Genomic DNA, 23,754 nt, shown 5'->3' with positions numbered 1-23,754 from the left:
TAATCTCTATTAGAAAGCGATCTTAGCCCAGCAGTGGGATATTTACTTATACAGTGCTGATATATTTTTTCTCATCTGTAAAAATAAGTATCCGGAAATAACTCAAGTATTTCCGCACAATGGACTCGATTCTTAATACTTAAGTGAATTCAGTGCATTGTTTTAAATCTTTTTAACTAAGAGGAGTCGTCTCAAAGCCCAGACTTTAACACTTCAATTGGTAGTTATAATGAGAAGCTTTCCTCGACTTTTTAATGAATCGTTAAAAATATTCGATATTTTTTTCAACTATTGAAAATACTCATTAAATTTCTCCAACAATCTTTTGTCTTATCGAATATAATTAGTTACTATTGAAACGGCTGTTATCGGTTTCATTGTTGCCGAGTTTGAAAGTTCCTCATTATTCTGTACTTACATCCTCGCTGTATTATTGATAATATAATTTATTCGTTCCATATTTTTCTGAAAGGATGTCAACAAATGTGAATAATAATAACGATGAAAAAATAAAAAATAAACATCAATTGTTTTTTTAATTCAAATTTATGAGGCAATAAAAAAAAGTATTATGCTTAAGTATTTATTAGAATATTTACCAAAATAATTGAAACAGTATTAGATCACGAATTGACCATGATCGTGTAGCAGCGAGCAAAAAAGCGGATCCAGTACAATAAAACGCATTTGCGGCTAACCGCCTGATTTTCTCTAATACGGTTTTAATTTTCATAAAAGCTCTACAGTTTTTCTACAGAAGGTCGCCACCTGTTACTATAAAATTAAATGATTGGACTGAATCGTCTTCGTATAATTTCAAAATTTAAAATTAGAACGTTATCTTTTATGGCATTCGGTGCTATTTCGTTCGTTACTGCGAAAGAATATGTTCATATAGGTCCATGTTTTTTTGTTCTGTTTTTTGTTTTACTTTTTTTTTAACGTGAGCTCGCCCTAGCAGGAAACGTAGTGGCGCGGTCGTTCAGAAGTGTTTACATGTTTGTGCCTCGACTGTTTGGTTTGGTTCTTTGACTGCATTTTAGGCTGCATGCGGTTTTGGCGCGAAGTCGCCGGATGAAGGTTTTTTGTTCGTGCTTTAAGTGCAGATCAAATATTAGCTAGCTTATATGATTCATTGATTTTATTTTTGGTACAGATTATTTTTGGACTTGATAGAGAGTTGCCTTTTAAACTCTTTGATTAAAATGTTATCCATAGTTTTTCGTTTACTTCGTTTTATTGTTACAAAAGTTCTGACATGCTTGTAAGTTATTTCATCAATAAAAATAATTATTGATGATCACGTCATCAAGTGCTAGCAAGTCAATATGACAACAATAATGACCTTAATATTTAAATAATTGGAATCATCCTAAAGTTACAATGCACGATCTAAATACCAACAAACTAACGGAAACAACGTAAGTCACGTTTTTATCTCATTAATGGTTCAAACTATTTATCTTTCCATGCTGTCTCTGTAACCATTAATATATGTCAAAACAGCTCTCTAGCTTCGAGAATGGGTATGTCCAGTGTATATTGTGACGATGTATTTATAGTCATCGTTAAATATATTCAAAATGATTTGAGATCTGTATGTATGATGATTCTTGTATTATATTTGAATTGTGTATCTGATTGATCTGATTCATTTACATTGGCTGTGAATTCATCATTATTTACTTTTGCTCGTACTTCCATTACATTGCCAATATTGAGACTGTCTTACTACGGTAAGACAGGATCTAGTTACACCGACTCATTTACAAGTACAGATTGAAACATAACAATAATCCTTGTTGTTTAGCAAAAGCTAAATATAAATTAGGATTTTTTTTAACTTTGGACAATTTTTTTTTTTTTAAATTAATCATTTAATTACAATGTTTAGTTAATCAAGACACAAAAGAATACGACACAACGACTTACTAAAAAGTAGAAGAAACATACCACCGAAATAAAATCATCGATTAGAGTTCCAATTTCTTCGTTATAATTATGAAATAATTCTGTTATTTTATATGATTTCTTAAACGATCCTTTCAAAATAAATGATACCTCTTGAATAATTTATTATTAAAATTTAACTGAGTATAAAACAGTTGTTGTTGTTTTTTCTTTTTTTTTTTCTTATTTGATTTCATCAAAGGGATCAAATTAAATAAATTCTATAAACTTGAATTCATTGTGAGTTTCAATTTACTCATTTATCAAATATTTTTCTTTCAGGTAACAAACAATTTCAAGTACGAAACGCTTGCGACTCGATTTACGGGAAGCCTTGTTTGGCAGTGGAAACGTAAGTTTTAAATTGATTTAAAAGTATCTATTACACGCTCATTTCTCTGGACATTAAATAAGGGAGGGGGGTCTGGATGAATAGCTTCTTGTCTTATAATTAATAAAGCACTCGTAAGATAAAATATAATGATATCAATCGACAGACTTTCCCACATTACAAATTAAAAGTAGCTGACGAAGGACAAGACAGACGGATGTGATAATTTATCTTTCGAATTGTCAATCAAAACTTTTTATACGTCAATATGTGTGATAAAAGCCATTAGATTGGGTCGGTATTATGCGCTTTAATATGTAAATTTCTTATTAATTCTCGGCTTTTTATACATTTATATACAATATAATCTAATAAATTATTAGTTTTAAGTTGCTTTTACTATATTTGTTCGAACTATATGAATAATATCGATATATTTATATTATTATGATACATAATAATCTATATATCTGTATATATTTTTTTTACATATATTTTCTTTATCGCGTGAATACAACTACGTCATGAGACTATTTATCAATCGACATGGAATCGTCGTCCGAATTCCATTTTTCAGATTTAAAGTTTACTAAAGATCCGCAAAGCGCGAGTAATATTCAAATTAGAGCCGGAAACATCGGCTAATTAATTAACATTTTCAATTCATCCTATATTAATCCATGGGGTGACATGATGGATTAAAATAAAATTTGTTAACGATTGACCAAAAAAAATAATTACCGAATACCGACGTATATCGGAGGCGTGTTTCCATTACCTTTAATTTTATTTCTGTCAAGTCATATTTTAAGCTTAAACTTATAAAATGCATTATTAAATAACTTTATGACGCGATATAAAGGTTTACCATTAATGTATTTATTAATGGCAAAAAAGCTATGAAAATAACGGTTAACACTATAAAATCGGATATTACGATCGATTCCTATCTTTGGGGATAGAATTATGTGTATGGATATGTGGGCGTTGATATTTCAGAGTAGCTTTATCTCCTTTACGGTGATAAAATAGACCGCCACGAGTTTGAACGTGTTTGGAAACAGACGAAAACAATTGTCCATTAATGTAAACATATTTTATATAGCACCAATATTATTAGAAATCATTCTAGTAGTGAAGTAATTTCAATATTTGGTCGAGTATAATTCATTAAAAGTCGAGATGGCCCAGTGGTTAGAACTCGTGCATCTTAATTGATGATTTCGGGTTCAAACCCAGGCACCACTGAATTTTCAGGTGCTTAATTTGTGTTTATAATTTATCTCGTGCTCGGCGGTGAAGGAAAACATCGTGAGGAAACCTGCATGTGTCTAATTTCAACAAAATTCTGCCACATGTGTATTCCTCCAACCCGCTTTGGAGCAGCGTGGTGAAGTAGGCTCCAAACCTTCTCCTCATAGGGAGAGGAGGCCTTTAGCCCAGCAGTGTATGTAATTCATTTTCTCAATATTAATTAATGTATCATCGAATTCATTAATTTCGTATTTTTAAGCACATTGAGAAACAGTAACAATTCATATTGTGGTTCTATCTATTTCTTCATCAGATGCACTTATGCATGTACACGACTTTACAACACACCTCCGTCCTAAACTATCTGTTTGTTTTTATGGTCATCTAACATTTTCTTGTTCGTTTATTGCCATTTTATTGTCTACACGATTTATTAAAGATTTCGTGTTATGTTAACCACGTCGTATAATCTCTGAAATGTTAATGTTTTTGTAAACATAACTTTATGTCGTCTTTTCTTCGCGTCTTTTGTAACAAATTGTTTACAATGTGTTTGTATGTATTTGTTTCTATACAAAGTATTATTACTATCAGATCTGGTATTGCTTTAATTTTTATTTGTTTACTTAGCTCCGTCTCAAATTCTTGTCGCTGCAACCAAGTTTTTTAGAGAAAAAAGTAGATCAGTTTTTATTACAATAAAGTTTTGTGGCCAAGCTCGTACATTGTTCGTTTTATATTTCCTTTGCTTCCGTTTTGAATGTCCTTGCTTCAGTTAAATCAACGTCGTGACTACATTGGGAACAATTTTAGGGAGATCCTTTTTGTTCATACGTAACAATACCTACTTTTGAAAATTGACTACTATTTAGTTTCCTCTTTTTTGTCAGTTGAACATTCTACGCCATTAACACTTTAACTAATTTATTGTAGGATTTTTGCTTTATATATGTTTCTGGAGTATTAATTTATTTTTTGACTTAATAATAATAATAATATATTTTCGCTTTTATAACAAGCTATTAGTTACAAAATTACAAACATTTTAACAATTTTTGTACCATAAAGTTGTCCGAAAACAATGTTAAATTGAAATAAAATACCGAATTTTATCGTGGAAAGAAGCACCTATTACAAAAAGAGACAAGTGTAAATGAAAACATTACGCAAATACTTTAGTACAGTCGCCGAGGAAACTTCAACTTTTTATCTTACTTTTAAACGACATTATCTTCAAAATATGATAATATTACAAGGGCAATCTATGCACAAAGCGCTCAGTACCAGGACCATGGAGAAATTTGTCAAGGTTCTCAAAGTAAACTCTAAGGGAAAAACTACCCTCCTGCTTCGGAAAGATAAGGAGATGTAAATTACGCTCTTGGATGTTAAACGAAACTCTGAGCTGCTTTTGAAGGAAATTAATGTCACAATAACAGTAAGATGCTATGTTTGATAAAATTGTATGTGTTACGCGGAGTTACTCGATGCCATATCTCCAATGATTTTTGTCATAGTATTTTTATTAGATATATGGATGTCTGAAATTATTATTGATGTAGGATTGACTATTGCTTGAGATTAACAGAATTATACACTGTTTGACTGAAAATCGTGATAGAGTTGACACATATAATTATGTTTTTCTTCAGAATAGGTTTTTATATTATGCTTTTATTTGTGACACGGCGCTAGATGGCGCTGCAGCATGTCAAGGTCTTCATTGTTCAACCGCTTACGATGACAATTAGTTATATACACATACACAACATCCGCCAAGTTTTGCTAGTATGATAGCAAAGAAGTATTAAATTTTTTTATGTAACTTGTGTGTATTTAAATAATTAATGTCATGTGATTTTAATTGTTGTCTAATTTTATATGGCTGTTTTGAGGTGTAACGTATTAATTTTAAAAGCTTGGGAATGACCTTTTAGTGTCGTAGCCGTTACTTCTTTATTATTTAAGAGAACCTTTGTTCAGGTTGCATAATAAGCTCCTTTTTAGTTGCTTAATTTTGCAGCGCTATCATTAAAATTAGTAGAACGTATAATGAGCCATTTATGTATGTTTAGTTACACGACCCGTTAGGTTTACTTGGTCGCGAGTTCTGTATCTTATATGATTTAATGTAACTTTACATAAAACTTGATACATAAATTGTAATGCTAGTTTAAAATAAATCTCACGTTTATTTTTATTTATCATTGGTATAGTATATAAAAACAGTGTCAAATGCACGTACTAATCAAAGGTACTAATCAATTGGTGACTAAAGGTTAATAAAAACGGACATGACAGACCAAACATGCTATCCCACCAAACTAAGACTTAATTGAGTTATACAGAAAAGAGCTTATTACACAACATCGTTCACATCTTAATTTTGTCGGTTTATACTTAGTAATAATTTATCCACACAGAGATACAATTTAAATTTAGAATTTATTTCAAAACAAATGCCGTTCGATATTTTAGAATTGGCGATCATAAATTAGGACAAATTCAACACCATCTTTTTATATATTTTCTTTACCTTAATCTACTAATACACACGCTTCTTCGTTCATTTATCAACACGTTTGTTTAAATGTATGTGTCATCAGATATAATTCAATGCCGTTCGATATTACATGACTAGGTTATTGTTCCCTTATCTGCACAGTGGTGCATGATGCCCTAATGTGGGACAAAGTCGCTTTATGTGCCGTAAGATAATTTCAAAGGCAGGAATAGCGTGCAGTGTCACAGTGTTTGTCGATAAGCTGTATAAAATTTACTAGCTCTTTCTTGCGGGAAATTAGAGCTCTATCTTAAAACGCAACAGCTTGAATCTTTGATATATGTAGAGATTAAAATTTGATCAAAGACGGTTCTTGAATTTAATAACAAAAATATGTGCAAATATATCAATAATATTATTTGAAAATGTTCCTTTGATTTGTAGAAAGTTAATATAATTAGATTACATGAGTACAGCGAAGGTTAATATCGGTTGAGGTAAGAAAACGAATACATTTTTAATTTGTATAAAAAGAAAGAGACAAAACTCGTCGTTTCTACTTCAAAAGTGTTATTATAAATCCCCTTAATCGTCAAAAATACGGGCTTTATAAGATTTACTTTAATCCTGTAGCAAGAATTCCTTGCGATTGAGCCGTGGCTAAAAGTTAATGGACTATAAAAATATGAGAACGCTAGGAATAACGAAGTTTTATAATACTCTTACTAAGTACCAAGTAAAGATACAAGTATACTTAATGTTTTACGTAGTTTATTATAAACATTTTAACTAGTGGTTGGGTCAAGTGTATGTTACCTTTCTTTCAATTTTGTTACTTTTCTGCATAGAATTAGTACCTAATTCTGTGTTCTGATCAAATTTATCGGATTGTCAATAAAAAGGACTTTAGTAAAAAAACTATATGTATATAGTAAAGTTTACATTCAATTATAAAATTAAAATCTTTAATAGATTTAACATTTCATGCTTCACAAGATTTTATAGATGATGATGAACAATAAATGCTTATAAATATACTGTTAACAACTTAAATTAAATTTGGAGTATAAAAAACAGCCAGATCTTTGCCGGTTCTTGTCGGGAGAATCGACCTTCGGAACTCGTGGGAATTAGCGTTAAGATGTTCGTATAAGCCTATTAGATCTATGAGAATATTTTGTTATTTAATCTATGGCTTAGGGCTTTGTGAGACTATTTCATACTAAAATAATTTGCAATAATTAATAAAAACCTGCATCGCTAAGAATATTTTCCACCGTTTTATTCATATTAAATCTATAATATTAACATTTGATTCTTTTAAGTTAATTATAAGTTCATAAGTTGATCCACTCGTATTACCTGTTTTGTTTCGAGATTGGTATCTGTCAATTAAATTAGCTACCGGCTGTAAAACTATATGATAGCTTTTATGACGAGCCCATTAAAGATTTTCTGCTATACGAACTGTAGTAAGAATTCTTAGTAGTAAAATTAAAATGGATATAGTTATTGAATATTTATTACCAAATTATTATCTCCGTTAAACTTACTTAATTGAAATCAGATTTTCTGAAGCGTTACTTATAAGATTAACGAATATCTCATCAATTTTATCACGTTTTAATAATATTTATATGAGTTATCTTTTGTTTTTTTTTTCGACAGTTTTATTTCTTGTTGCATAAAAAATGTTAATGAAACGAATCTTTAGTGCGACTTGATTATTCTCATTCAGCAAACTACCAAGGAAAACGATTCGTTTAATTTCGACATATATAAGAATTTCGCTCATAACTTTAAAATTTATGTCGTCAATAAAAGAGTCGCTACATCTAAATAAATGCTGAGGCACAGTGGGTGCAAACGGCCGATAGCGTGGACAAAAAGATTCCCCTGCATTGTAAGGAAGGCACAATGGCGCGCGAGAGGCAGACTTGTAATTACTATTTTCCTTCTGCCGTCTTTTCAGGGGTATATTTTTCAGCAAAATGGAATATACGGGTTTCCTTTGTATGAAATTTCATATCGGTCGGGCCAATGTTCGGTATGCCTCAATTGTGTCTACGTCTATTCTTTGATAGTTTGATATGTTTATTAGAATTGTTGCTACATGATTTCTATTTGGTTTCAACAGATTCATATCAAATATTTATTTTATTAGCCAAAATTTTATCCTTTTCGACTTACGACGAAAATTTATCGACATTAATTTATGAATGTTGTATGTAAATGTTCACAACATATAATCTTCTTTAATTTTAATAGTCAAATGGAGAACGAAGTATCTGACAAATGAATGCTAGTTATAAATTAGTTCAAATTGCTCAGATGACTTTTACAACGTAATTAAGAACAGCTAACACATCCCTGTCAAACATTAGCGTGATTAGTGACCCAAGTTTATTTGTCGTGTCACAAATTATCGAACTTTGAAAATATATAGGTATCATTTTTTTTGACAATTTATTTACATATTTACATTTTGTTTTTGCTCTGATTAGATTCTAATAGAAGGTTTCTCAAAGACCTTTAACTCAAAACAACATACTTCTGAATCAAGATCTAGAAATAGATACTATGATTAGTTTTGATAATTTACTTTATAGATCAAATGAAAACTCACACCAAATAATAAATTAGACTAACACCTGAAGAGTCTGTAAAAATATTTTAATAGAGTTTTTAATAATGTTAATAAAGTAAAAGATATCTTAAAATATCTGCTCTGAAATAGCGAGCGCCAAAGGACTATTTTGTTGTAAAAGTTTTTAAGGATTATTGACAACTTCTAGCACAAAGGGATATTTTTAAATTAAAAAAAAATCTACTGTAACTTTATTGAAGTTGACAGAATATTTTAAGTTTAAAGCTATGAATAAACGTTGCTTATAATATACGTAATAATGCTTTATTTCAGATTTTAATTTTCGTTATACGTAAAGTACCCGTAATCTGGTAAAGGATATGCATAATAGCTGTGTTCAAGAGAATAAAGTGCACTTCAAAGGCAAATGACAGCATTGAACCGATCTCACTGCTCGGATATTTAGCTGGATGGCACATCTGTAATTACAGTGCATCGTATACAAGACTTAAAATATCTCGCCGCTTCGTATCATTTCTTGTTCCTGGAATCTTGGCGTAAATGCCCTTAAAAACAGGCAATTTTCAACCTTATTAACTCTTATTAGCCGATGTTTAGGCGACAAAATGAAAAAAACTGTATACAAGTTAATAACTACAATAACATTACACGCTTTCTGAACTTATTATATTCTTTATTGCACTAAAATATGTTACAATCATGGTACAGTAATATATGTACAGGCAAAGGTGGACTTATCTCTAAAAGAGATTTCTTCCAGTCAACCTATGGAGGTGAGTGACAGGGTGATGTAGCGGGCAAAATAGTGCATACTGTAGTATAAAGAAATATGAAAATATAAATACTTACATAAATAAAAATATAATACATAAACATACATAAAAATACAATACACAAAATACATATACTACGTATATTATTTATATATACTATATAAATACATATACATACATATTTACAAATCGGTGTTAATTTAATATGCAAAATAAAACAGAAAAGACATGGGGAGAAGTAAGGTTAAGATGAAGGGTTAGCTTGTGAGAGAAAATAATGTTTCAAGCGGCTTTTAAATAAATCAATACTACTACTGTTTTGGATGGATTTCGGCAGGTTATTCCACAGTATCGGAGCTCGTACTGTAAACGATTGCAGACGAAATTTTGTATTACTCCTAGGCACATCAAGCATCGAAGTGATGCAAGAGCGCCTGGAGCGTATGGGAGTGGGTAGGAGGTTGATCCGGGAGCTAAGGTACGAAGGAGTATGCGGGTTATTGAGTATGTTGAACAGGACTGAAAGGATGTGCATATCTCGGCGAAATCGGATAGGGAGCCATTTAAGTTGAGCGCGGAAATGAGAAACATGGTCATACTTACGTAGCCCGAAAATAAAACGAATAGCGAGGTTTTGTAGGCGCTCTAACTTATTAAGTTGCTCCTCCGTCACATCTAGAAAGCAGGCATCGGCGTAGTCAATAATTGGGAGAAGAAGTGATTGAGCGAGCATAATTTTGGTATTGAAGGGGAGAAAATATTGGAGACGTTTGAGAGAGTGAAAAGTGTAATGAAAACGCTTACTGATATCGTTGAGGTGAGCAGTCCAGGACATGTTGCAGTCTATGATCAGGCCCAAATTTTTTACTTTGTCATGGTATGCTATTGGAACCCCAGCATACATGACACAGGGTACAGATGACCAGTCTATTTTACTTCTTAATCTACTGCTACCAACAATCATGGCCTGAGATTTGTCGGTGTTAACCAATAAACCAAAGGATTTAGCCCAGGACTGAACAGCCGAAAGATCTTCATTAAGGCAATTAACAGTGTCAGACAGCTCACTCAACTCAAAATGACGATACAACTGCAAATCATCTGCATACAGATGAAAGGGAGAAGAAATAACACGTGATATATTATTAATAAAAATAGAGAAGAGCAGAGGTGAGAGAACGCCACCTTGAGGAACACCGGCAGTAAGGTTTGTCCAATCAGAGGATGAATCCTTTGTTTTTACACATTGCCGGCGCCCGAAGAGATAGGAGTGGAACCAATCAATGGTAGTTGAAGAGATGTTAACTGCTCGGAGGACACCGAGAAGAATGTCAAAATCAACAGAGTTGAAGGCATTGCTGAAGTCCAACAAGGCAATTACAGTAAGCTTGGTATTATCCATAGCATACCGCATGTCCTCAGTTATATTCAGCAGTGCTCCAACAGTGCTGTGGGAAGGTCGGAAGCCGGATTGGTAAGGACACAAGAGGTTGTTGATGGTGAAATAGGAATAGAGTTGCTTGTGAACCACAGACTCTAGGACTTTAGAAAGGATGGGCAGTATAGATATGGGTCGGAATTGCGAAGGGGAGGAGGGATTGGAGGTTTTTGGTAATGGAATGACATAGGCATTCCTCCACAGTGATGGAAAGACATTGCACGATAGTGAGAAATTAATAATGTGTGTGATCACAGGTGCAATATCCTCCAGCACAGGAAGAATCATGTCCAGGCTGAGATTGTCACTGCCGATGGCTTTCGTGGAGATAGACCTGACATTCCTCTTTACGGTATCTTACACCGAGTTGTAACGTCAATTTAATGTTCTTACTATCTTTTATTGGTGAAACCTTTTACATTTAAGAGTTGAGGTCAAATGTGATGTGACTAATACATATGGACAAAAAACATAAACACGCTACTTATTACCAATAAAAATTTGAGAGAACAACGCTTAAGTGGCATTTAAGTGTCAGTCAACTGGCGTTTAAGACGTTTCAGCTCGAAGCGTACGTATGAGGCGGACTGGTTTGGTCGAGCCGGTTGGGCTAAGTGTAGCGACTTAGTAACTCGGTACGGATACTCCTTTGTGGGCACATTCCGATAGATACGGCCCCGGTCGAGTGAAATGCGGATAATGAAGAGCGGTTATTGTGATTTGTGTGGCATCCGAGTTCGGAACTAGACATACGTTGCAGCTCGTCCTGTACTCTCGGATCACTCGATTTATGCCCCCGGCCGCGTCTTTAACATGCTAGATGTGAATAAATTGCCCGCACTTAAAGCTGCCGCTGGCGCGTTTTGTAAAAAAGTTACGTGTACAGAAAGCAAATGGAATGAACCTTTTTTTAAGACACGACGCGGCGTGAATCTTGTGTTATTCAGCCTTAAAAAACCTCGGGGCACGCGGCCCGAAATCGGGTGTTTTACGATTCACAGATAGGGTTATTTATATTGGGTGTTTTATTTAATAATGTTATCCGAATCGTTGTCGTTAAACCCGGTAATGTTTTGTCGACTGCGTATTTTAGGTTCTTTAAAAAGGAATTCCGCTTCGCACTGTTCGTTAGTGGATATTTTTCTTGAAACACCTTATCTGGTAATGATCGTGATTACGCCGGAGTTTCGGGTTATATAGTGGCACTTTTAAATTTGATAATGGAAATTCGCATTCGAATTTACAAACTTAACTTTTTTATTTATTTAAATCTGAAACCGGTTTTTTAAGATTTGTTTTTACCGTTATTACTAAAGACAGAAGGAACGTACTGTTGTAAACATCACGGAAATCTTTCACTGCCTGCATAATGTTGATTTAAATAGTGTGTTGGCTGCTGTTGCCGTGTTCTTAGAATCTCTTGAATATCTAATGCTTCATCCCCCACTGTTTCTTATTAGTGTTTTGAGACCGATACACTTTGTTTAATTTTAACATCATGTAAATTAGATATTTCATCGTCTAGGCCTATTCTGTGTAATTGATTTCGAATCATAAAAAGCGCTCTAAAGTTAAGTTAAAATAAATAAATACAGCGATTTTTTTAATTGAAATTTATACTTCTAAACATAAAAAATATATTTGAGAAACGTAAAAGTTTTATTGAATATTTACTACTTAAAGTAGGATAATAATAAATTGAACGAATTCATTTTATGCTAATGATAAAGAGTATCGAATTAAAACATTTGTATGTATGTTGTGGGTGTTTTGTATATTAAATATAACTTATGTTATATCTCTCACAGATGCATGCTATTAATATAATAAGGGGCCAAGAGTTCAAAGATGATCCGATGATAATTATGAAATGTTTACGAACAAATTGACTTTGTCTGGTTTTATCGCTTATTAACTGTAATACAGCAAGAATTATCTTCAATATAAACAAGCCTATTGTATTATACTACCAATTTTGAATGTATGTTTGCCACAATTGTTTTAAGTAAATTATATTTTATTCAAGTGGGGTTTTATAATCACTTTTTTATCGTCACTTTCATTGATGGTTTCGCATCTAAAGATACCATCGGTTCGATTAGATTCTACCAAGAACTGATAAGCAACTGCAAATTGAATCTCACTCTCAAATGAAGTTAAATTTACATGGTGGTAAAGCTTTGTTCAAGCCCGTCTTGGTACCACCAGATATTCTACCGCTAAACAGTAATACTTAGTATTTTTGTGTTCCGGTTTGAAGGGTGAGTGAGCTAGTGTAACCACAGGCATAAGGAATGGTTAATATTTCTTACAGCGAATATAACCCTATCATCTAAATAATCTTATATTGAGTAAAATGTCTTAAGTTAAACTATAATGTGAATCTTCAAACTGATTACAAGTTTGAGAAAAACATAGGCCTAATGCTAATTGATCTTTAGTAATTTATATTTGTTATTTAAGATAACAAAAGAGAGAAATTTGAAAACATATACTCGGAGCACCCACTTAGATTTTTGGAAATTTCATCTTTAAGAGGTTCAAATGGAAAGTCTATGAATTTTAAGGGCAGCTGTATAATATTCTTATCGCAATATACCTGCAGTTATAAAACAACTGCTTACGCTAGATTTAATGTAGCAAATAGGAGTGACTTAATACCAATTCAGTCGTGTTGTACGCCCAGTATCACATTTCTGTTGTAACGATGTTTCCATTAAGGCTTTTCAATCCCCCCATGCTTACTATATAAATTATCTTTGTTATTAAATATCATCTTTAGCTAGATATCATCTAAAGATATATCTTGAGCTGGGGTTACCTTGGTGGTTAAAATGGAATAGTGAACACTTGATTTTTTAGTCAAGATTGCGGGTTTGAACACAATTATTGGCAATTACATTGGTATTGGAGCATCGTAAGGTAACCTACATGCGTTAAACATGCATTTGTTATTCTTATATGTTACATGACATTATCGTTACTAAAATCGTTGTTGTCTATTCTGGTTGGAATCCACTCGCTCGCCGAATATTTTATCGCCAACAGGTCAACACTGAATTGTTGTGTTCCAGTTTGATGGGTGAGTCACCGAGAGTAATTACCAGGCTATGTCATCATACAAGAAACATATTTAGATTCAATGGTGATTGCTTAGTGGTATGGTATAAGGGTTAAGGTGACGATTTAAAATCCGATGGTATCTGGTGGTCATATACATACATCTAGTTAGAATAAATTTCACTTCATGGTGCAATATAGTAAAATACAAAGGACACTTAGCTCGTTATATCCTTGTATAGCGCTATACATCCAATGAAGAACCGGCCTAAGTGATGTGGGCCGTCATAATAGGACACATCCTGTATTCGTTCCTATGTCGTAATACAATTTACTGTAATCACATTAGCCGTAATGACATCAGCTGTAATCCTTTTAACCATAGACAGAATTATGTAACTAGTTTTTAGTCTATGTTCTGAATACTCTGTGGTTAGTCCTGAAACTATGTCAAGAAATTGTTGTGAATAATTAAATTTATTTGGATATGCTGACTGTAAACATATACCATGTTTTTAAGAACGTTTAATTTAGTGGCCTATAAATTTAAATAATCTAAGAACATTTTTAGGTCTTACAAAATGTTATTACAAATTTTTTTTTTACGGACTCTATGGCTAACGAAAAACACTTAAATTGTTACAGAACTGTTAGTTTCTCTTACATACAATGTAAATTACATTTATTTCGCTTCAATCAACATAAATATAGATTTTCACTGTAGTTTTCATTAATAACTTTTTGTCATAATTTTGCAATTGAGACTGTGAGGCTGGCTGGTAATATAAAACAATAAGCAGGCACATTAAAACAACACAAATAAGGTATAACAACGGCACACACAGCGCGTCTATGGAGATACAATATTTAAAAAAAAAAAATAGTTTAAGCGGTACTTACAAAAACATGACGTAGAAGAATTTCGAATTATTAACAATGGCATCATAGTTTGTAGGAGTCATTTATGAGGCTTATATAAATAAACTATAAATTATATAAAATTTCTAAAGAGTTAATAGCTCAACGGTATCCAGAACGTCTGCGATGTAAAACTCTTGGGACGCAGATTCAATTTCAAACTCTTGGGCGAATATTGTACTCATTCTTATGTGTATTGTGTGTATGTATTGATACTAACAAGCAAACAATTTCAACTTATAATAGTGTTTTTTTTTTTATGGTATTGGTTGGCGGACGAGCATATGGGCCACCTGATGGTAAGTGGTCACCACCGCCCATAGACAAAGGCACTGTAAGAAATATTAACCTTTCCTTACATCACCTATGTGCCACCAACCTTGGGAACTAAGATGTTATGTCCCTTGTGCCTGTGATTACACTGGCTCACTCAACCTTCTAACCGGAACACAACAATATAGTGTACTGTTATTTGGCGGTAGAATATCTGATCAGTGGGTGGTACCTACCCAGGCGGGCTTGCACAAAGCCCTACCACCAAGTAGATCATATTTAAATTATAAAAAAGGTATTTAATATCACTCAAATTTAAAACAAATTTTACGTATCAACTTAAACAGAAACAAAATTGTTTACATTCAACGCGCGTAACACCGAACCCATTGTTTTAACGTTTAAAATTCATGAGAAATATTTTGTATATATTTTATGTGTTATTCGCGTTGCATCTCAAGTTGAGTGACGTAATAACAGGTTAGAATTAACACGGCGGAAATTAGGTAAGTGTTGTATCTTAAGCGTTTCCATGCTATATAATTACCATTAACATTGAATAACACGAATGCTCAACTATCCTAATATTATAAATTCGATAGTGAATTTGCTAAATTGTTTGTTTCTAACATTCATTCATTCATCATAAATTTTGCTATGTTGTCAGGGTCACACAAAAAGACATAGGGTACCAATCTAACACCTGTCTCCTCCATATCATACGTGGTCCATATCACGCATCGTTCGGAAACGAGCGCTACTAATTTAAGAATGGCTAATTGAGAAAATGCGCTTCACACACGATACCACGTAGCGCAGTATGGATTTAATGTATCGTTGGTGTAATAGCTGGGTTCAAACCCCAGGTCGAGCCGAACAAAATTATAGGGTTTTTCTATCACAAAAACTCTCAGTAACCGGCCGAAGACTGGAAGTGTGCACACTCTCGCGCGTGGAAGCTGATGGTCAAGCTGTTGGTCCTCCGCCTTAACACTTTCCTGTTGCCTAATCAGATTTGCCGTTCTACTGGATTATGAGAGTAAGGGGATTGAGAATGTACACTTATGCACAATAATATGTCCAGCTTAGTTGGCTCGTTTATAACATAAATTTTAAGGCATATATATATTTAATGTTACATATGTATATTATTCGTTATTTGAGCAAATAAACGATACTAATATTTTTATCGTAAATTCTTCGTCACTTTAAAGTGAAATCGGCCCTTTGATCGCGGACCTGTCAGGAATGCATGCCCTCAGCGACCGGACATTAGTACGACCGACGCTTTACAAGCATGTGCACCTGTTTTTGCACACACATACCTGGACGATTATCTCTTTTGAACGTGAGCTCGACTCCGTTGACAGTCACAGTCACACTCGGGAGAACTCTCTAGATATAAATTTATCATATTGTAATTGACAGTTGTTCGGAAATTTTTATTTTCTAAAACTATAAACAATTCTGTTCTAATTATTTAAAGTTATTTTGTATAGTGAGTCATGTTTACTTAGGAATAGCACGATTTGTAAATATTTAGAATAATTTTGCACACCTCGCAATATGTCGAAACAAATACAAGTAACTGCCTTCCTCGATACATAGTAATGACTGTTACCAACTTCAAACAGTAGTCTACACTGTTTTCAACTTTTTTAGATTTGTATCGTAGAAGTCTTATTTTATTTATCAACGGTAGGTCAAATTTTACTTCATTCAATATCTACAAAGCACTTTTGAATCGTCATATTACAAAATGCCATTGTCACTTAACATCTAGATAAACCTTTTCGACCTTAGGTATGTTAAATTATTATATATTTAGCATGAAAATCAAATGAGTCATGCTTAAGCAAATTTTGCACGATTTGAAAATACTAAGAATAATTTTGCACACCTCGCAAAACATTTGGAAACAAATATACAGACTGCCTTCCTTGATACAAAGTAATGAATGTTTCAAACTTCGAACAATAGTCCACACAGTTCGATAACATTATAACCATGGAACTCTGTGCCTTATTCTGTGTGACATAAATAATATTTTTCTATTAATACATTTGTAATTCAATGCGTGTGTTATTGTACGTTATTTTATAGGCATATTCTTCTGGGTCTTTTATTACGGCACGTCAGCGTTCTTGCTAATATAACGTTTATTAACTATTGTTATTAGTGACCTTAGTATAAGCAAGCGTGAATTGGTAATGAAGCTTTGTTGTGAAAATATTTATTTTCGAATCTTTGAAGGGTGACTTATTGGTTGAAACGGTTGGGCTTAATACTATAGATTTGTTCAGGTATCGAATATGAATCATTTATTTGTTTGATGCAAGCCTAGTCTGGGTTACCACAGGTACCACCCGCTCAATAATCTACCGCTAGACAGTAATAACGCATGTTGCGTTTGTCACAGTTACGTTTGTCGAAGTTAAAACTCACTGAGGTTTTTTTTTTTAATTTCGTTAATGACAAAGATATCGTCCACCCCATTTTTTCTATCTTTAAAATCATCGTATTCCTATATTTTTGTTAGCAATGAATGACATTTTTTACATACCACCGTATGTAAAAAAAAATATAGTTCGAATTTCGACCAATGAGCAACCACTATATTAATACAATATTTTATAATTGACAGCGCGTTTCCAATGAACACTATATAATATTACCTGCAAATATAAATAAAAAACATATACAATGGCTCGTTTGCTAGCTGTCACATTAAAGTCAGAATATATTCGCTCCATTTGTTTCTAAATAGGGAATTTAAAAATTCATATATCAAAACAAACGCAAAAAAATTATGATGGACGAGATATGTTACCGATATGTACATATAAAAATGTTAAACCCCGCTGTCAAACTAAAATATATTAAAAATCAGTCAAACCGCAAAAACACAGCAAATACAATGTATTCGATTGGTATTTTATTACTCGACAGTTTTATTGAACATAGTAATACAAATCGACGCGAGATGTGTACAAAATAAAATTTAAAAAAATATATTTCCGTCCTTGTTTCGCAAGTAAGAAAATATACGCGGTGGAAGGAGACGGCTTTTTATGGCCCAATGGTTCGAGAACCGATTGTTGCAGCCAAAAACATTTATTACACACCATCAAGTTTTAAAAACCCGTGTAACGTGACACCTCAGAAACAAACGAACTCGTTCAAGACAAGCGTAAATGTTTGTCCGAACACGCGCACAGTGGGCGCATAGCGATACGGCATGGCCGTAAATTCCCTCTTGCCAAAGTTGATATAAAACGCACTTAAATTATACTCAAATTGAACGTTGAATAAAATGTTTTAAAAAAACAACATTGTTTTGAAATAAAATAAAATGTCAGTCAAGTTTTAAATTGTTATATGCATTTAAATAATTAAATAATTAATTTAAAATATTTCATTTTATTTACATAACTAATATTATTTTTGTATTTTAAAATGTTAATTCTAATGTTTTATTAAACTTATTTATAAAAAATCGGTAAAAAATAGGTTTTAAAAAGTAACAAGACTTATAATAATTGTAGTCGCTAGTTTAAAATTTTTAAATTGTTATTATAACGTCGTGAAATTTAATTACGTTTTTAAATTAATTCTTTCGATATAGAAGTACCTGTACGGAACGAAGATATCGAAAAAAAGTATTGAATTTAACAAGGGTCGGATTTCAAGGGTTGTTTATTTGCATCTAGCCCGTCAGAATATCGTTAAGCTATTTTCAACGTTAACGACATGAATATAAGATTTATATTCGATCAATACGATATATCAGTCTTATTATTTCACATGTAAACTTGACAACTAGTGATATCGTTATTTGCGATATCTTTTTTTTTTTATTCAAGACTCCGTAAATTTTTCGGTTCCGAAACAAATTGCTTGTTTATTAAAAAAAAAAAGTTTGTAAATTGGAGTTCGAAAATTGAATGAATTATTTTGACCTATTTTAGAAGTTTCATTGTCTTTATTTTGAGTACATATGAAATTTAAATCATTAAATCGAAAAATTTATTTTCGTAAAATCGAACACTGAATCTTCCAGGTTTAAATTAAATTTAAGCCACCGTTTCGGAATGTATAATTCTACGGAGAAGAAACAGCCAGACAGTCAGTGGCTACTTTTCTCACCAATCAAATTACTTTAGGTATCGTTAGGAAATTAACGATAACTACCCCCAAGCTTCCTATCATCTATAAGTACGTACGTTTTATGTTTTTAACGAGATTTAAATTTATTATGTGGCATAGTATTTGCGGCATTTTATAACAGAAACATGTTAACTAATGACGGCCAGTGGTGACCACTTACCGTCAGGTATCCCATTTGCCAGTCCGCCTAACTACATGACATACAAAAAAAAAATAGTTTTTCATTAATTCTGGTGTTTATACATTGTTTATAAATATACTACTGATACTTTTTTCACCTAAACAGTCATGCGAATGTTAGTAGCTATTCAACATTATTAAAATAAAACAGAAGGGATAGTCGCGTGCTGATATTGTATTAAAATTAATTAGTTCAAAGAGCTCTTTTTGGACCAACTAATATATACTAGAAAATACATATTTAAAAGGGGTCGGGTTTTATTTTTTAAATTCTTAGCTGACTGTTTTATTCCAAGTATTAAAAGTATATTCGGCGTTGTGATTGTATTACAAACATATTGTTTGCCGCAACTCGGTCAGTCATAAAATTAAACGTAAAAGCGTAATGGGTGCCATTACAGAGTTAATTAGCAAGACGTTTGTCAGGGAGAGTTTACGAGGTACGTGACTGCTGAAAATCGGTACCGTTGACCATATGTTCAATGCTACAAAGTAACTAAATAGTGCACGGAAGATTCGTTTTTATTACCTAAACATTACGACTCAAACTGCCGTAAAGTGTTCTAGTTTGATTGATTGCTGAGTGCAATCATCCCTTCAAAATTGAAACACGCTAATTTCATGGTTATGCGCTTGTGATAAGTTTCACTTTGGCGTGTAATTATAGGCGAATTTGTGGTTAACTAGTTGCGTGGTACATCTTAAAGTGTTTTAATGGGATATAATGATCGTTCTTATGTTTGTAAATGTTTTCTTAATGTTTTATTGAATAGAAAAGAGTATAAACATTAATGCAGTCTTTTTAAGAACTCTATAAAAACTCTAAATCATCATCCTCATCCTCCTGCCCTTATCCCAATTTTACTCTGGGTCGGCACAACATGTCTTCTTCTTCCATACTTCTCTGTCGGACGTTATCTCACAAGTAAAATTCTTTCTAACCATATCGTCTTTTACACAATCCATCCATCGTTTTTTTGGTCGTCCCCTACCTCTATATCCATCCACATCCTTTCTCAAAACCTTTCTTTGTGAGAAAGGTTTTGAGAATAGATGGTCCTCATGGTCCTCATGGTTCTCATTCCTCTGACAAAAACTCTTAAAGTTGAATGAAAATAGATACGTATAACATTTTTTGAAGGACGATCAAGGCTTAACGAATCTATGAACAAGTCAAGAGACAAGTGATGAATTATCGCATTTGGGTGCAGTCGTGAGTATCTGATGATATCAAAGTTACCAACTGCAGTTTTTATTAGGAAGACGAGCGAACGGCTTCCTTGATGGTCATTTATGATATCTTACAGAGACAGCGTGTACCGGCATTGCCTCTGTAAAATACATAAATAATATCTAATATCGTCAATGAGCTGCCAATCAGGATACCTAGATGAGTCATGAGACACTGGCACAAAGCTAAAGAGTTTGTTTGTTAAAACGCACGTTGAAATTGCTGATAAATCTTTGTATCAAACGACAGATTGGTGACAACTTGTTAGTTTCTTTTTTGATACACTATCACGTCTCAAATTATCATGAAATCTTCCATACATATTATCAGGGGTACCGAAAAGTATCCAACACATTCCCCACCCAAACTGTCGAAGCGAACGAACACTTGAATATAATAATAATTCGCACAACAAATTTTATATTTAATAATATCAAGGGATCATTGACCTAAATATGAAATCGGTCATATAATAACTGGAAGGGGCCATTACTATATAATAATGTATTAAAAGTCAACGTTTCTCAGACGTTTAATTAACTTGAGTAGGTGCAGAAAGGTTCCGTGAAGAGTCATTTCCTTGCGTTATGAACAGACGTGAGCGTATGCGAAGTAGTTGAAATGGTGTGTTTTTTTTTTCAGTCAGCTCGTTAAAATGAGATTTTCATGTTTAAAAAGTCAACTAAACTAGCACCCTTTAGCTTAAGTATTGTTAAGCACGGCGAGTTAATTGTGTTAAATAGGGCAACTTTTGTCTTAATACATACAAGTTATAAAATCTCCTGACGTTTTTACTTATATTATAAGTAAAAACATTGCGGTAGGATTTGCTAAGTTTATACTGCAGGTCTTTTTTAGGTTAGATGTTGTATCGAATTGCGGGTAGACTGAAAATTTAATAAAATCATTATCGGATAGCATTTTATATATATATATATATATTTGATTGGTATATTAATAATAATGTTATTAGTGTTCGTTCGCGGATCCGCTCAAATTTTATAGGTCGGTCGTCAGTGTAAGACTAAAAAAAGTTACCCATGCTTGCAGTTCAACCTTGCTTCATACCAAATTTCACCAACAGACATACATCGTTTCTTTCGCGTTTATAATATTAGTATATATTACCCGGATACAAATACCACATACAAATACTGGGCTACATGTCTACAAATCCATTTCATGACAGCCTGTAAATTTCCCACCGCTGGGCTAAGGTCTCCTCTCCTTTTGAGAAGAAGGTTTGAAGCATATTCCGCCATGCTGCCCTAATGCGGCTTGGTGGATCATCATGTGGCAGAATTACGTTGAAATTAGACACATGCAGGTTTCCTCACGATATTTTCCGCTAACGTCGAGCACAAGATGAAATCCTCGGTTTAAATGCACGCGTTCTAACCACTAGGCCATCTCGGGTCTTATAATACATACATATACGGATTAACATGTCCATAGCTCCCCATTGAATTAGCATTATGAGGTGCGCTCCCAAAAACTTTCTTCAAAAGAGGTTTTACATTTTCATAAACAGCACAAGCAATAATGTCAGATCGGTTACTTCGCGATCTTTGGACAGCCGCGACGTCCACTGAGCCATCTAGATGATTTATCAGCTCAATGATAATGTATTGAAAATTTACTCAACTTTGAACAAGGTTTGTATTTATGCCATCGTAATCGTCACGATCTCAAATTGGCAGAACGAAGTAGGTTAAACGACTTCGACTTCCCTTACGCCGTTTCCTCAAACCTATTAAAGACAAATTTCGATGTCTCAAAAGATTTCGTACGGTAAAATTTTACGAGCGATGTAATTTATCGGCATACTGATCTTATATGAATGTAATTTCGAATTTAATATCTGTACATAATAATTCCATCAATTTCGAATTTGAATTGATGTACGAATACTATTTGTATAATATTAATGACAAATTATGAAATGTATTACGAATTTTCTTGGTGGTAGGGCTTTGTGCAAGCCCGTCTGGGTAGGTACCCCACTCATCAACAAGAGTGCTTAGTATTGTTGTGTTCCGGTTTGAAAGGTGAGTGAGCCAGTGTAACTACAGGCACAAGGGACATAACATCTTAGTTCCCAAGTTTGGTAGCGATGTAAGGAATGGTTAATATTTCTTACAGCGCCATTGTCTATGGGCGGTGGTAACCACTAACCATCAGCTAGCCCATATGCTCGTCCGTCAACCATAGCCATAAAAATATATACATATATATACTTCTTTTTGACCTACATATGTCATGTCATATATTATAGAATTTAAAAGTAAGAAATAAAATTTACCTATTTAATATATATGTACGTATATATGTATTCTCAATGATGAATCGGTAAAATTACAAATATCTACGATATATATACATATAGAAAGAGATTGATCTCCGAGCCCAGGATTTTCGTTTTTCATGCGTTATCTGATATTTGGCGTCTTAAGATAAATTCCACATAAAGGAAAATCGATTAAACCTATCTCTTAGTCTAATCGAACAGAATCGAGTTAATTTAAACAAGAGTACACGATGGACGATAGTTATTAATTACTCAATCTACTTTGAGTTATAATAGTTAAATCGATATTAGTGTACCTAAATTATAATTCTATATTGAGAACTTGAATATGAAATAAACTTACTTTTAGGTAAGGATTTACGTAGACCGCAATTCTGTCGACTGTTTTACCGATACTGAATATTCTATAAAAAAAAAAAAAATACAGACGAATTGATAAACTCCTCCTTTTTGAAGTCGGTTAAAAAGACTGAATTTGTGTCATCTAGATACTATTAAGGATTGTCACAGAACTGTTGACATGTCATTGTAGAAGACTGTTGGTTTTTTTTTTAAATTAAAATTTTACTGTATTATTTGAAAGAATATTAGCGACAATCATGATTCCAGCTTTACATAAAAACATACATACATCAGTGCGATTCTGAATGAATTCACTTCGTGATTCACTAGTGAAATGTCGACAGTCGAGTTACGTTGATACGCCATTTTGAAACCTGTATCCTATTCATTTTATAATTGTTATGGTCAATATCGGATA

The 23,754-nt window shown here is 33.0% G+C and overlaps 1 protein-coding gene across 6 annotated transcripts in view; it reads left to right on the top strand.

Moving 5' to 3' along the window:
- LOC125073656 (latrophilin Cirl) overlaps positions 1-23,754 on the top strand; it is a 282,217-nt gene that overhangs the window by 37,499 nt on the left and 220,964 nt on the right. Inside the window, exon 2 of one of the 6 annotated variants that reach the window (XM_047684572.1) lies at positions 2,233-2,302. The exons of the other annotated variants lie outside the window; for them this stretch is intronic. The gene's annotated coding sequence lies outside the window, so the exon portion shown is untranslated. The remainder of the gene's footprint in view (positions 1-2,232; positions 2,303-23,754) is intronic. 6 annotated transcript variants of the gene reach the window in all.

The sequence above is a fragment of the Vanessa atalanta genome, chromosome 25 (assembly GCF_905147765.1).
Source record: "Vanessa atalanta chromosome 25, ilVanAtal1.2, whole genome shotgun sequence".
NCBI classification, from domain to species: Eukaryota; Metazoa; Arthropoda; class Insecta; order Lepidoptera; family Nymphalidae; genus Vanessa; species Vanessa atalanta.
This window is presented reverse-complemented; position numbering and strand designations above follow the sequence as displayed.